The sequence below is a fragment of the Echeneis naucrates genome, chromosome 11 (genome assembly GCF_900963305.1).
Source record: "Echeneis naucrates chromosome 11, fEcheNa1.1, whole genome shotgun sequence".
NCBI classification, from domain to species: Eukaryota; Metazoa; Chordata; class Actinopteri; order Carangiformes; family Echeneidae; genus Echeneis; species Echeneis naucrates.
Window position 1 is genome coordinate 12,411,354 of NC_042521.1, and position 13,606 is coordinate 12,424,959.

At 41.4% G+C, this 13,606-nt stretch overlaps 1 protein-coding gene across 1 annotated transcript in view; it reads left to right on the top strand.

The window, feature by feature from the left end:
• col8a2 (collagen, type VIII, alpha 2) overlaps window positions 1-13,606 on the top strand; it is a 38,336-nt gene that overhangs the window by 14,882 nt on the left and 9,848 nt on the right. The gene's annotated exons all lie outside the window — the stretch shown is intronic.

The following is a 13,606-nucleotide window of genomic DNA, read 5'->3' on the forward strand; positions in this document are numbered from 1 at the left end:
AATTCATTACTTAAAAAAATAAAACTAAGAACTTATTTCTCCCCTTGATTTGTTTTTCACCCCAGAACAATGATATGCCTTGAAAAGTTTTATGAGGTCAGTGAGGATAAGAAGCCTGTGTGTGGTATGGAAATGGGCCTGGTAGCATTAGAGTATTGGTTGAGGCTTTGGACCGATGCAACTCCCCAACTCCCCCTGTTGCTCCTCCTGTCTTTCTTTGAAGTCAGTTATGGTCCTAGTTACTTAAAATGATGATGTTCCCAAGTTCCTTTTTAAAAGTGGGGAGTGAGTTGTGGTAAGCAGCAAAATATGCATGATATGATTTATTTTTCTAAATATCTGCCAGTGGGGTGAGATATGTCTCAGGAGCAGTTGTTCCCATTTTGAACCAGAGTCTTAGATCTTTTTATTGAAGCCAGTGATGTTAGATAGTCCTTTAAAGCTGCTCTACTAACATGGCTCTGGAGAGTTTCTTGTTTGTCTGTCCACGACTTTAGCCCAGACTGAAATATCTTAAAAATTTTGGATTGTCGTGACATTCCCAGGTATAAGATGGTGAATCCTGACGACCTTTGTTCCTTGACACTTCTGTCTGCTCCTTCCATGAGGTTGACATTTGTGTTATGTTTGAACATCTCTCTGTTTCACTCAGAATGAAATGTAGAAATGCTTGAAATCCATTTAGCTACCTTATGAGGCTAAGATTTTCTAGACTCTGTGCTTTTTTTAATGAATCTTAGTGTGCTAGTGAGATGGTGAAAATAGTAAGCATTATACCTACTAAAGCTCAGGGTTTTAGCTTAGTCACTGCGAAAATGTAGGCTGTCACAACTAAACAGAAAAGTATTAAAAATCTTTTGTTGGCAAATTCTCTTGAAATATTATTATTTTGACATGGTCCTTTAAAGTGACTGACATGAGAACTGACCCCTGACTTTTAATTAGGGAAATTCCCTTCATCTTAATGGGAAATAAGGAAGTAATGATGGTCTGGTGGCTTTTGACTGACAGGTGCTGGTTGACAGATGACAGTTGATAAATATAATAAATAAAAAACAGAGTTGAAAGGAGATTCAAAGGAAAGCGTAGCCATTGCTTGCTTTTACAGTGCTATAGGTTCACATTCTTCCCAGAATGACTTTTAAATTCTTCCAGGGATGCTGGAGTGTGAGCTTTTTATGGATAATGGAGGATTTTGTGAGAATCGATGATATGAGAAACCACCACTGTAAGATTAAGTTGAGTATGCCAGCCTCAATGATGTGAACCAAAAGCCTTTCTTCATTTGCCAGCCATCTTCAGTCACCAGAGCAGTGGGCAGACAGAGGGCAAATAACTCCATGGATCAAGCCCTTTCTAAAACCTGTAGCAAAGAGCCGGGCCGCCCCATACCACACAGCTCTTCCCCTCACCCAGACTTTAATCTCCATCCCACTTTGATATCAAAGAAAGAATCACCGATGTGGGAGGAATGGGTTGGGGCGGGGGGGTTGTATAAAGAGTGGGGAGAAATGGGGGAATAATTGAGGAATATGGTTTCCAAAGCTGTGTTATTTTTTTTTTTTTTTTTTTTTATGAAGCTTAAGGACGTATTCAGCAGCAAATCCAACAGCGTGGTGCTTTTTATGTTCTCAGACCACAGTGAATGAAGGAGCTGAGGTTTCCCGCAGCGGCCTGCTCTGTCTCATCCAAAGAACTAAAGCAACTTTCCCTTTCCCTGTCTACTTCACTTTCCTCCGCACTCTCTCCAATGTCTCTCCAGCTCTTGCCATGAAGCTACTGTGTCAGTTGTTAGAATTCAGTCTGGACTTTACTTGGTTCAATGTGTTCAAGTTCCTTAATTGGTGTAAAGATGATATGTCGTGACTGGCTGTTTAACCTGTCTGCCTTGTAGACCTACTACTGCCTTTAATTTCAGAATCAAATAGAAAGATTAACTTGTAAAAGTGTCAGCTCAATCACTGAGGAACTGGCTGACTCATTCTTTACAGCTCTCAAGTAAACGAATATAAAGCCTGCTGTGTGCAAAATTTGACAAATCATGAACGAGGGTGTATTCCAGAGGAAATGACACATTTTCTCATCTTATGATTGAACTCGCACACTTGCATGTAGGTTGTAGGCGCCTGCTTGGGCAGGGCTAGATCACATGGTCCACTTAATCTGACTCACTTTTACATACTGTTCAGTCCTTGCTTCACTTTGCACTTATTTGCCAGCTGACAACTTGTAAACAAGCTTGGTGAAAGAGGCCACTCAACACCTACTTCTCCCTCAAATCCAAATGTCAATTTATTTGGAGTAATAACACTGCAGGAGTCCCACCCTGCAGGAGAGGGATTTAGTTCGTTGGGAGGACTGAATATGACTTCATGTAGGTGTATCCTTCACTCTGTCTTCCTTATTAATGGTCTTCATTTGACTCTATGTGTCATAGTGAACAGAAAAGTTATTGTGCTGAAGTCAGCATACAGTAGCTTTTTAAAACTGAACATATAGCCACTAAAATTAACGAGATTTTGGCCACATGGGGGAAGCAGAAAGCAGTGACACATGGCTGACATTTTAACACTTTGCAAATATGGCTAGTTTGTCAGAAAGCATTTAAAATGTTTACATATCCAGCAAACACAGAGCAAAAGTTGCGTTAATTTAAAATCGTAATGATGTCTCCACCAACACCTGAAGGAAACACGTGGCTCTATACCTGCTTAAATGCTCCACTATGTTCACTCACTAGTCTTTAACTTAATATGTCTCCTTTTTAATGCTGGGCAAGTAGCAGATAGAGCTGTTTTTATCTTAGAATTTTGCTGCTTGTTCCACTCAGAAATGCTCGTACAAGTAAAATGTGCATTTGAAAACTGACAGACCACCACAATTAGCTGAAAACAGTGATAAAACTGTATGGAGAACAAGTAAATGAGTCATGATTAGTTAGATAATAAATATAGTCATTTGAAATGGGAAACCTTGTGAAGTTCAAATAGTACAGCTGCATCAGCCAGATGTTGAAAGTTAAACTGCTTTTTGATGAGCATGTGCACCTTCAGCTTCCTGCAGAGACAACAGGACCAGTCTCTGTGTCTGTTTGAATTTATTTGCTCTGAATAAGCCACCAACTTTCACCATCTCTCCATCCTCCCCTTGCTGCTCCTCTAGTATCCAAGGATGTGTCTCATTCTCATGTCTGTGGTGTAAGTTTTATTCCTCTTTAAATCTAATATTCCTCCCGCCAATCCTCCCATTCCCTCAAGTTGCCAAGCGGAGACAAAGAAGCTGCTTCAGCCCTCCTTTGGTCTGGTGATTATCTAAGCAAGGGCCCATCAATCTAAATTAGCTCCAGACTCTCAAGAATGTCGCCTTCTTCTAGCTGCCAGGTTTGAGATAAACAAATATCTGATCTTGAAAATCTGCCCTGATTGAACCATTAGAATCATTAGATCCATGCAGACTGATGCAGCCTTATCGTAATCTTCCAAACTGTGCTCCATCATGCTAGATGCACTGATATCATCTGAGTGAGGCATTCGGCTCAAATCCCACCATTCAAACACAGGAAAAAAAATTACCCACTGTTTCCTCATTTCCACATAATTTCAACCATTTGATACATGATGCATAATGAGAAGGCTATTATTGCATCTCCCATTGCAAAGGTACAGTGTTATTGGCTCTTGGCGCCCCTGAAGGAACTCCATGAGGCAGGTGAACAAGGAAATGGAGTTCATTCAGCCCTACACAATTATCTGACTGTTTGTTGTCTTTAAAATCTCTTTATTTTCTGTCCTTCCTAATGAACCATACTCAAACTTGACATTCTGGAGAGCAGACCAGACACTTTTACAGTCCATTAACCATTCATTTACTTTGCTTTTATTTGGTTTTTAAAGCCGTAACATATGTGCAGTTCATTCCTTTTCTTTAATTAAATCATCATCGTCAAATCTAAGATCCCTCACAGCATGTAGCAATTTCTTTAAAAGTTGTATACAGATTATATAAATTTCTCTCCCCCCCTAAATTTTCCCGGACTGACAGTGCTCACCAGCGCCGACTTTGATCTTCATCATTACATCTTGTCTCACTGCAATTGGAACATTCCACTGTAAGTCTCGATCAGCTAATGACAACTGGCCTTTAGAGATAAGAGAGGAAAAATGAGGAGATCTGGTTTTAATATGAAACGAAGCCCTGATGAAATCAATCCTACAAACGGGAAATGTACATGGAGCCATCCCGATTACAATCAGTGTAGCGACAGTGAAAGGGTGTTGACAGCACTGGAGCGAAGGTCAGAGTTAGAAACAGTGTCATAGGAGATAAAGTAAGATACCGAGATAAAGGGGGACAAAAACAGGAGGGCTTTCTTTCCATCTGCAATCGTAAGTTTTTAAGGAGGAAATATTGAGTTAACCTCTGTGTCTGCGAGGCACGCTCCTCCTGTGCTGCTCCAAGCTTGGGCTGATTTATGTCTCCTCTCTTTCTGTGTCTCACCTCCCGTACTCCATGTTCCAATATCTACACTTTTCTCTGACCTTCCTTCATCTGGATTCATCTTAAAGGGACAGGATGATGCACAACACATGATAGAGCTCCCTGCCCTTCTCAAAGAAAGCTCATTATGGGAGTTGTGTCACTGACTATTGAAAGCAAGACCCTTGTCTGCGGTCTTTTTGTTGTCTCGACTTGGCTGCAGATCCACTTTTTGTTTCCTCCACTTCAGTGTACAAAATGTGATTATTGAAACAAAGTGTAATGCAAACCAGCACACCTCAGTCTCCCATCCTTCTTAGTTATTTAGCAAACACATGTTGAGCTGCACTGGATCACAGGCAAATTAGCAAACAGCATGAAACAGAAACAGAATATTTCAGCTAATGAGTATAAATAATCTGAGTGTGATTTCTGATATTTTTTCAAATTTGTTGGCTGTTGTGATCTGTGGCAGGCCAAGCACATTTTAATATTGTCTTTTGGAAAGTTTACTGTCATGGCATTGCCAAATTTGCCTGTTGGCCTGTTTGTATTGACTGAAGTGGAGAATATTATCAGCTTCCATGGCGAAATGCCTTCAGTACCTCTATGAGGTAGCTATTGACATCTTTAGTATCCAGGCAATTTTTATTTACCATTGGATTATAGGCACCTTATCGAGGGCTTTAGAAGTGTGTATTGATTGTTAAAAGATTAAACCTGGTAAATACAATTTGTTTATCACAGGGAAGGACCAAGACCAAAAATGAATTTAGCCTTAAATGATGTTTAGATCCAGTTATCCCTGCTTCTTTTTGTAAAGTTGGAGCATCAGTAAATTAAATCTGAAGAATATAGCCTTGATCTTTGTAATATTTCATAAATATTTGGGAACTTTAACATGTTCTTATGTGAAAAATGATGTGACGACTCCATCACGAGTCAGTTTCATTACTTTCTAATAGCAGGTTGATATAGTGTAACTTGAATGACTCGCCATTTGTGCACCCGGGGGTTGAGTGACTCTGGAAATATGCTGCGATGTGTGACCATGTGATTATGTAAATTCCATCATTGGAATTTATGCTGTAGTGCAGAGATGCACACAATTTGCAAAAGGGCGCCCACACATACACGCTTGAAACTGTAAACTACGTCAGGTATCCAGTAATATGAAGGAGTGTAAAACAGGACCAGGCATCATCCCAACCTTTTTCCTCCTCCTCTCCCGAGTATCTGACCCTCTTCAGACCTCCTAATATTGTGTGGTCTGACCTGTGCTCCTTCGGCCTTGATATGGCCTGGCGTGGGCCAGCACTACACTACTCCTACAGGAGGTATCACTTGGTTTTCTCACAGCTTTTCCGTGACCCCGTCGTCAGCAGCTAAACAGCATCTTTTAATGTGCTACAACAGCAGACTGAATACTGCACAGATGTAGCCAGAGTTGCCCTCTTCAACAACAATTCCAAGTCTTCATCAGTGGCTTTACATTGTTACATTTACATTGTTACTGTACATTGCTTTACGTTGTTTAAATATATCATTTGCCAAACACATAACACATTAGTCTCATTTACAAATGTCCACGGTTCTTTCCACTTTTGCTTTTGAAATCTTAAATCTTTTCAGCATCCTCATTGAAGTATAGACAGAACTTGTACAAACACAAACACAGAGCCATGTTTATTCAGCGAGGTGTGAGTCTTGAACTGGCTGGGTCTTTTTACACATCCAGTGCTCTTAGCCAACAGCTAATAATGACTTGCGTTGAACCTAATGGGTGGGGTGGGCTTCAGTGAGGACCACAGTCAGAGGGGGCTATGGTCTGGCAGCTATGCATGCATGTGTGTGTGGGCGTGCACGCAGCACTTTGGGGGCTCTTTTCTGTTGACTGTTGAGGGAGCCTGAGGCACCCAGCGGGGGTCAGTGGTGTTTTAAGTGAGTGATCCATCAAGTCAAGGCCAATGAACAGTTAATGGTGCTCAATGGTGATTAAAACCTTCCAGCTAATTTCACTTTAGAACATAGTGTAAATTGGAAAAGGAGAACAAGTGATTCTTGATCAGAATGTGTCAGTGGCTCTGCACATTCACAAGCACTGCTACTGCACTAATCCCTGCACCTGCACACCATTATGAAGACAGCAACATGGTGGCAAAGGTATCCAAGAACTCACAGCACGCAACTTTTTGTCAACCCATCCCACCTCTGTTTTCTTTGATGGCCTTGTGTTAAACTGTCTGAGCCCTGGAGCGACATGGATACATGCCAGCTCATTTCCTGGTTACTGCTTTGTGTTCTTTTTTTTCCAGCTCATGATGCATTTAGTCCTTTTTATTGTTGGTTTTTCAAGAGAAGTTCACACTTCTCTTGAAAAACAGGGAGCCAGGAGTTTTGTAAAGTAGTTTCCCTGTAGTATGTGCGTGTGTGTGTGTGTGTGTGTGTGTGTGTGTGTGTGTGTGTGTGTGTGTGTGTGTGTATACCTACATAAATATGTATATATTTTTCCCAATTCTTCCTGGTGTTACATTTAGACTGAGCATGTTTTGACACACCGCATGGTTTTTCAGTTACAGTCTCCGATGGTCTGGTATAACCATTCACTCATTGTGGATAATATTAACTATCTCTAAATAGTTTTTGTGTTACTGACATGACTAGTAGGTCGGCCGACTTAACCGCAGCCCCCTGTATTTGTGCCACAATTACAATTTTGCATGTCACAGACAAACATTTCAATAATTATTACCACGAAACTGAAAGAATGTAAACACACCATACCTCACCAGATGAAAAATTTGTACTCTTGTTCCACTTTTTTTCAGTCAGGTAGTCAGATCACCATGTTTTTGAAAGAGCTGATCCAAGAAAAAGCATGGAAACACACTGTGTCATTAACTTGCAGTTGCCACTTAGATGCGGGCACAGTGGCATCTCTTTAGCTGTTAATTTCTAAAGGGAAACTCTGCGGTGGCATCCTTGGCGCTAAATGGTAACACTGCTCTTGCACAGCACTTCCCAAAGTTTCAAACTATGTCTTGTTAACATTTTCTCTGAACACATATTTCCAAATGTAGGTTGTCTTTTTTTGGCAAACATTAAATAGCTTGCTTGCGTTCATACAATATTAGATAGGAAAGTATGATTTCATGATTTAGAAGAAAGCATTTATAGTTCAAGTGGTAAGGTGTGGAAAATTGAAATCTTGGTATTGGCGTGTGTATTGATTATTAAACCGTTGGGCAGCAAGCCTCACTCACTTACATGCTTCCCACAAATTCATCAGTGTGGCTCCAGCAGAAACCATGCTTTACAAATTGCTGGTTTGATATTTCATATGGAGGTATGGCTGTTAACCACAATTGGGGGGGGGCGTTCTTCCTTCCTGGTCTATTGTCTGCTTTTTTGGTTATCTGTCCTGCTGCCTGTGCCAGAGAAGTCCATTCAGATGGAGCCCAGTCAGTCTATAGCCCAGTAGCCTCCAGCACAGAGGCATTTCAGCTCCTTCAGGGGGATTTGACCAAGATTTCCTGCTCCTTATTAAATTATAATCTCCTTTCTACCTCTCCTTCTTTTTCCTTCTCTCCATTTCAGACTGAAAAATAGGCTTCCCTCTCTCTCTGTGTTTTGCTGCCAACCAGTGTGTGTGTGTGTGTGTGTGTGTGTGTGTGTGTTTGCGTGTGCATGATGCATGCATGTAAGTACGAAGCTGATTTTGCTGCGAGCGGAAGGAGTGTGCGGGTTGATTTGCGGGACAAGCATCTGAAATGGGTCAACAGGGAGATCAAGAGCTAAAGCATTTACTTTCTGCTCCTTTTCATTTCTCTCGTTCATGTCGCTGTTTTTTTTTTTTTCTTTCTTTTTCTGCGTGTCGTATCAACTGTCTCCTTCATGATGCCTTTCTACCTTCCCTCTTCTGTTATTTCGATTTCATTTAAGGCCTTGAGGCGCTTTCCTTTTTTTTTTCCCCTTTCCCTATCCATTGACACGAGTTTCTATCTTCATCCATTGCCACCAGTGGTAGCCTTTCACAATGTGATCTGTAATAGCTTAGTGTTTTCATGGACTGTCAAACTGTGGAATCCTTTGATAGAAAAAGACTATGAAAGGATTTTTCTGGGCTTTTCCCTCCTGGAAGTTTGCCCTAGCTTTGTGCAGTTTGGGACTTTTTCCAGTCCTGGCATAAAAGAATGGAACAATTGATGGTGTGCAATTGTTCCTGGGTTAGCCTCCTTATTTCAGTGCCCCAGAACATTTCTCACCTTCAGTCTTCTGAATCTTAAATAGACTTGTGCACTCCATCTCCACATGGGCTTTGACTCCTCACCACAGTCAGCTTTGCCTTGGGATGAACTGCCTTCTTAAATATTTTGACACAAACCCAGGAAATAACGAAGCTGCGTTTCATAAAAGCTCACTGTTGAACTTAACTCAGGAAAAAAAAAAAAAATACGTGGTGGCTTGTTTTGAGCTCGTTCTTTGTTTCAACTCCTGTCAGTTGTCTGTGTGTTCCCGGGCCTGTGTGTGTACTACGCATTTCTGAGGCCCCATTCTGGCAAACACAAAGCCGCCCACCCTGTGAAGGGAACAAGGTAACAGCTACTTGGAGACATGGCACAGAACCTTGAAGACATAACACAGACCAAAGCCTGCCCAGTAGAGCCTCATTAAGTCCTGCATCCACTTCCTGATCCCGCACCACCCCATGACAACATTTAGTCAGTAATACTAACACTAAGTGCTAGTGCTACCCTGCAATACAAAAAAGTAACAATAACAATAATGCTGCTACCTCATATCCTTGTCTTCTCCATGGATCCTCAACTGGAGATGATGGAGAGAGATTTTAGTTTTATCTTGAGTCTTTCAAAGTGATGAATGTATGTAGCTGACAATTTAAGCTGGAAATCATTTGAAGATGCCGTCACAGCTTGAGCATTAGCATTAGTTTGCACTAACATCACCTGGTGAAATCTGAACGCAACAATCACTACATCACCCCCCAATCCATGTTTGTTTGATAGAAATGAGAAGCAGCTTTATTTTACTTTCTGGAAACCCATTGTTGCTAAAATTGATATGACTATTAAGTGATGAATTTATGCCTGCTGCCTTTGTTAACGGAATATGTACTGTGCTAAAATGGAAAGTATCATGTTTACTTTAGTTGCTGTCCCGTCGCCAGTCCTTTACTGTTTCGTTAAATTAAAAATAACAGAGGGTTGCGGATACGTCGGTACCAGTGGACTTACTTAGAGGGGAAAGAACGCCCTTCCTCAGTCAGGTCTTGGCAGCAAACAATAAAAGTATTCACATCAGCAATGAGCAGTGCAGAAAGCAAGAGGCTTATGGGGAAGAGGACGAAAACGCAGGGACTGCCAATCGAGACAGAGTGATTATTCTGATTTACAGGAGATTATATGACCGCAGGTCCTCAAAGGTTTCCCTTTTGAGGTGAGGTCATCTCCGCAATCCTCTCTAACACACACTCTCCTGTACGGTTTTATATTCCAATACACAAATCTCTTTATTTGGGCTGAGTTCAAATTGCTTACATCGTGAGAGGATGATATGAAGTTTTAGTATTTAAGTGTGGATGTGTTCTCTCAGTGGCTTGTCTTCCTGGATTGAAAAGCAGAACATTTATTGCTCTGGAAAGGTGGAAGCAGATCAGCCTTTATGAGATAATTATTTTTTTTTTTTTTACTCCTTCCCCTCGATTACCCAGTCCGGCTCATATTGGGTTTAGGTGCACTGACAGGTCAGATGGAAAGGCCCAGCTGTGTCTGTCTGCCCTCAGACCGTTACTTTCTCCTGTTCTCAGCCGCTCCCCTCTTACTGGTTTCTTGGCAATTCAGGAGTTGGTCTGGATCTTTCTGCGGACTTTCAATCAGTCTCCATTTGGCTTTATCTTAAACTTCAGTGTTTCACAGAAAGATTAGGTGGTAGAGCACGATACAGTGAAGGAGCAGGGGGTCCATCTGGCAAATATATTGTAATCAATATCCTTTCCTGGCCTTAAACTGCTCCTGCTCTAGGCTGAAGAACAACTGAGGGTCATCTTTAACCACACATGCAACTGTCCATGTGTGAGGTCCTTTTGGTTAATAATCCTATGACTAATTAGCCTCACTTTGGCAGCTTCCACCTTTGGCCCTGAGAGCTCACACATGCATTTTCCATCCATCCAATCACCATGCTTCAGTGTTGCAATTAGCACGTCTGCTTCTCCACTTAGTTAAGTACCCAGGGGTATTAAACATTTTCCTCTCAATGAACTAATCAAGAAATAAAACCGCTTTACCTCACCTCCTCTCTCCTTTCCTCTCCTTGTGTTTTCAGCAAAACCCTTGAAGCTGGCCTTCCCCTTTTATTTTCTACATTTCGCACCATTAACTTGTTTCCCGCTTCTACTTGTTTCCTTTTTCACCTCTTCATCAGCAGAGACTCACCTCTGTAACATGTCTCAGTCCTTTTCATAAATACTCTGGCCCTCAGGGATGTTTGGAAAACACATCACCACTCTGCACGTACTATTTTCTGAATTGATGAGCCTCTTTTCCTCTGTTTTTCTCTCAACTGAAGAAAAATTTTATGAAATTTATGAAATTTTATGAAATTCTTTAAGACCTTGGTGTATATTTGATTTTTCTTCTTCAGTATATTAGGGTTAGGGCATTGAATGTGTGAAGTTGAAGAACGCCCTTTAAGTCAATAATTTTGGACCACAGAAATCACAAAAATATCCAGCAGGGAGGGATCAGAGCTATGACTACTACTCACGCAGGTGGCTGAACAGAAAGGTAAAATGGCACGTGTGCTACTCAGGCAGGAGGAGGGATTGCCTCATTTAGAGAAAGTTGATTTTCTAAATAAAACCCCAAATGTTCCATTTCCTCCCCCCTGACACTTAATAAGGGCTATATGCGATGACTCCTTTTTCCAGTATGTTGTGTAACTGCTGCACTCACTTTCTACCTTCTCTCTTTCACTCGCTCTCTTCTGTATGTATAGACCAAGGCGTGGTGCTCTGTTGTCAGTAACCATAGTGCTTAGGCCTGTTTGTGAGTGTTTAAGCAGTTGGTCATCAACAGGTGGCTGTCTTTTTACTACAAATCTGTAAAATACGTTAATACACAGATGTCTAGACTACAGATTTAATAATAAACGGCAAATGTATAAATTTAATTTAGGTGTATAAATTTGATTCACATTGAAATATGCCTTTCTTCCCCTCCAGTGATGGAAATTCATTCCTGCTGTAAAAGCTTGCTGAATTTACAAGAGGAAGGTTCTGGTAAAGGAACTTGGCTGTGGTTGACCAACAGCTGACCACTCCTGTGGGTTCATGGTCGCTCTCAGGAATGGTTATGGTTGTTGCTGTGGTTAAGGTTTGTCAGAATCTGATGAGTCAGCTTAAAGTATGTGGTCTGATTTTAACTGCAGTTGTCTGCGAGACGTGCGGCTGTAACCAAACCAACCAAAACGAACCTTGGTTATTGTTGAACCATTTGGTGTTTGGCACTAAGCTGTACATGATGTTCAGGTGATGATTCCTCCACTCAAGAGGCAGTTCAAGTATTCACCACAAAAACAGCCACCCCCTCTTCCCTCCATGACACTAAATCCTCACACTTGGTCTACCTATAATCTCCCTGTGGCACGTGGTTTGGGAAATGCCTGGTAGTCTGAATACACAGATGTACTGCATGAGGGAAGTGGAGGCAAAGCACCTTTAACCTCACCTCCCCAGTACTGTTGATTTCATTAGTGGCTAGACAGAGCAGTTAGGGAAATGTGCTTGGCTCGAGCTCAGCTGCGGTGTCTGTGTCTCTTCTGCCTGTCTGAGCAGGCCACTTGAGATGCTGCTGACTTTGGGTTTGGAGGCTGTTGAGTCTACTCTGGCGGCCTGAAGCCTTTGCAGATTACCATTTTGGCTCTGTTAAAATGGCATCCAACACATGTTCGAGAAAGGCGACCACTGCAAGTTTCGAATTTAGTTTTATTTAGACTCAGATTACCAGGTGGTGTGGAGACAGATCACATGTGGGAGAGTGAGATGTCTCGCTAAGTTCTTTAACTGTACTTTCTCACATGTGTCTTTGCGTTTGATGTGGACATGGATGGATTACTCGATACGCCTACCAGACAAAGGGGTCCTGGGTATCAGTCAACCAATGACTAAAATTTGTTTTTTCTTTCTTTCTTTTTTTTTTTTTAAAGCACAGCATTCTGCATAAATACATTAAACCAGGTTTGCTATAATATTTGCATGTTGTACATTTACAGTATGCATGTAGAGCTGTGTGGATTTTTGGTGGCAAGAAGTTTTCAACAGCCTCTTTTCATATCTATTGTGAAAAAAATACTCAGGTTCAGGTAACGTTTCATCAGTAGTTATTACACATAGTAAAGGGCCTACAAAGAGAAGCAAAATGACAACAAAGCAAATTCTAAATAAATAAATCAAAAATCGACTGTGTCATTTATGGTGTCTCTGTCTGTGGAACAGAGGGAAGAGGGACTAGTGTGAGCCCTATATTCTCAAAGTGGGTACATGGATGTGGGTATCAGATATAGCGTTCAGTGGTTTGACAGCTCTCAGGCAAAGTGCCAATTGTAAAAATGCAATGGCAGAGTCGGCGGCTCCCTTTTACACCCGGGGGTCAGACTTACTGCTATTTCCTGATTAATGCTACTTTCCTGTTCTGCTGTTTCTTCCCTTTGTGTATTTTTGGATCTGTTGCTGTAATGCATGTGATGATTTCTTTTTTTCTGTAAAATCTGTTTTATATAAAGAGTTGCTGGGCCTGCCAGACGAGGCTTTTTCATTATAACTTTGGATGCTGCTCACGTTTAATGACTGAGAAAGGCTTTGATTCACCATTAACTCCTCACCCTCTCCAAACCAGGGTTTTGTCATGATTTGTTTTTAATGGACTGATTTTTATGTGAGAATGAAAGGAAATTAATGAGTTTGAGTATTTTCACGTCACCCTGCGTAACCACTTACGGAGGTATATTGCATTCCCATGCATGCTGAGAATGTGTGTGCTGTACTGTGGGTGTCCTTGTGTGCAAGCATGTCAGGCTCTTGGTCCAGGCAGTGGCCCATGGTGGCCAGCCA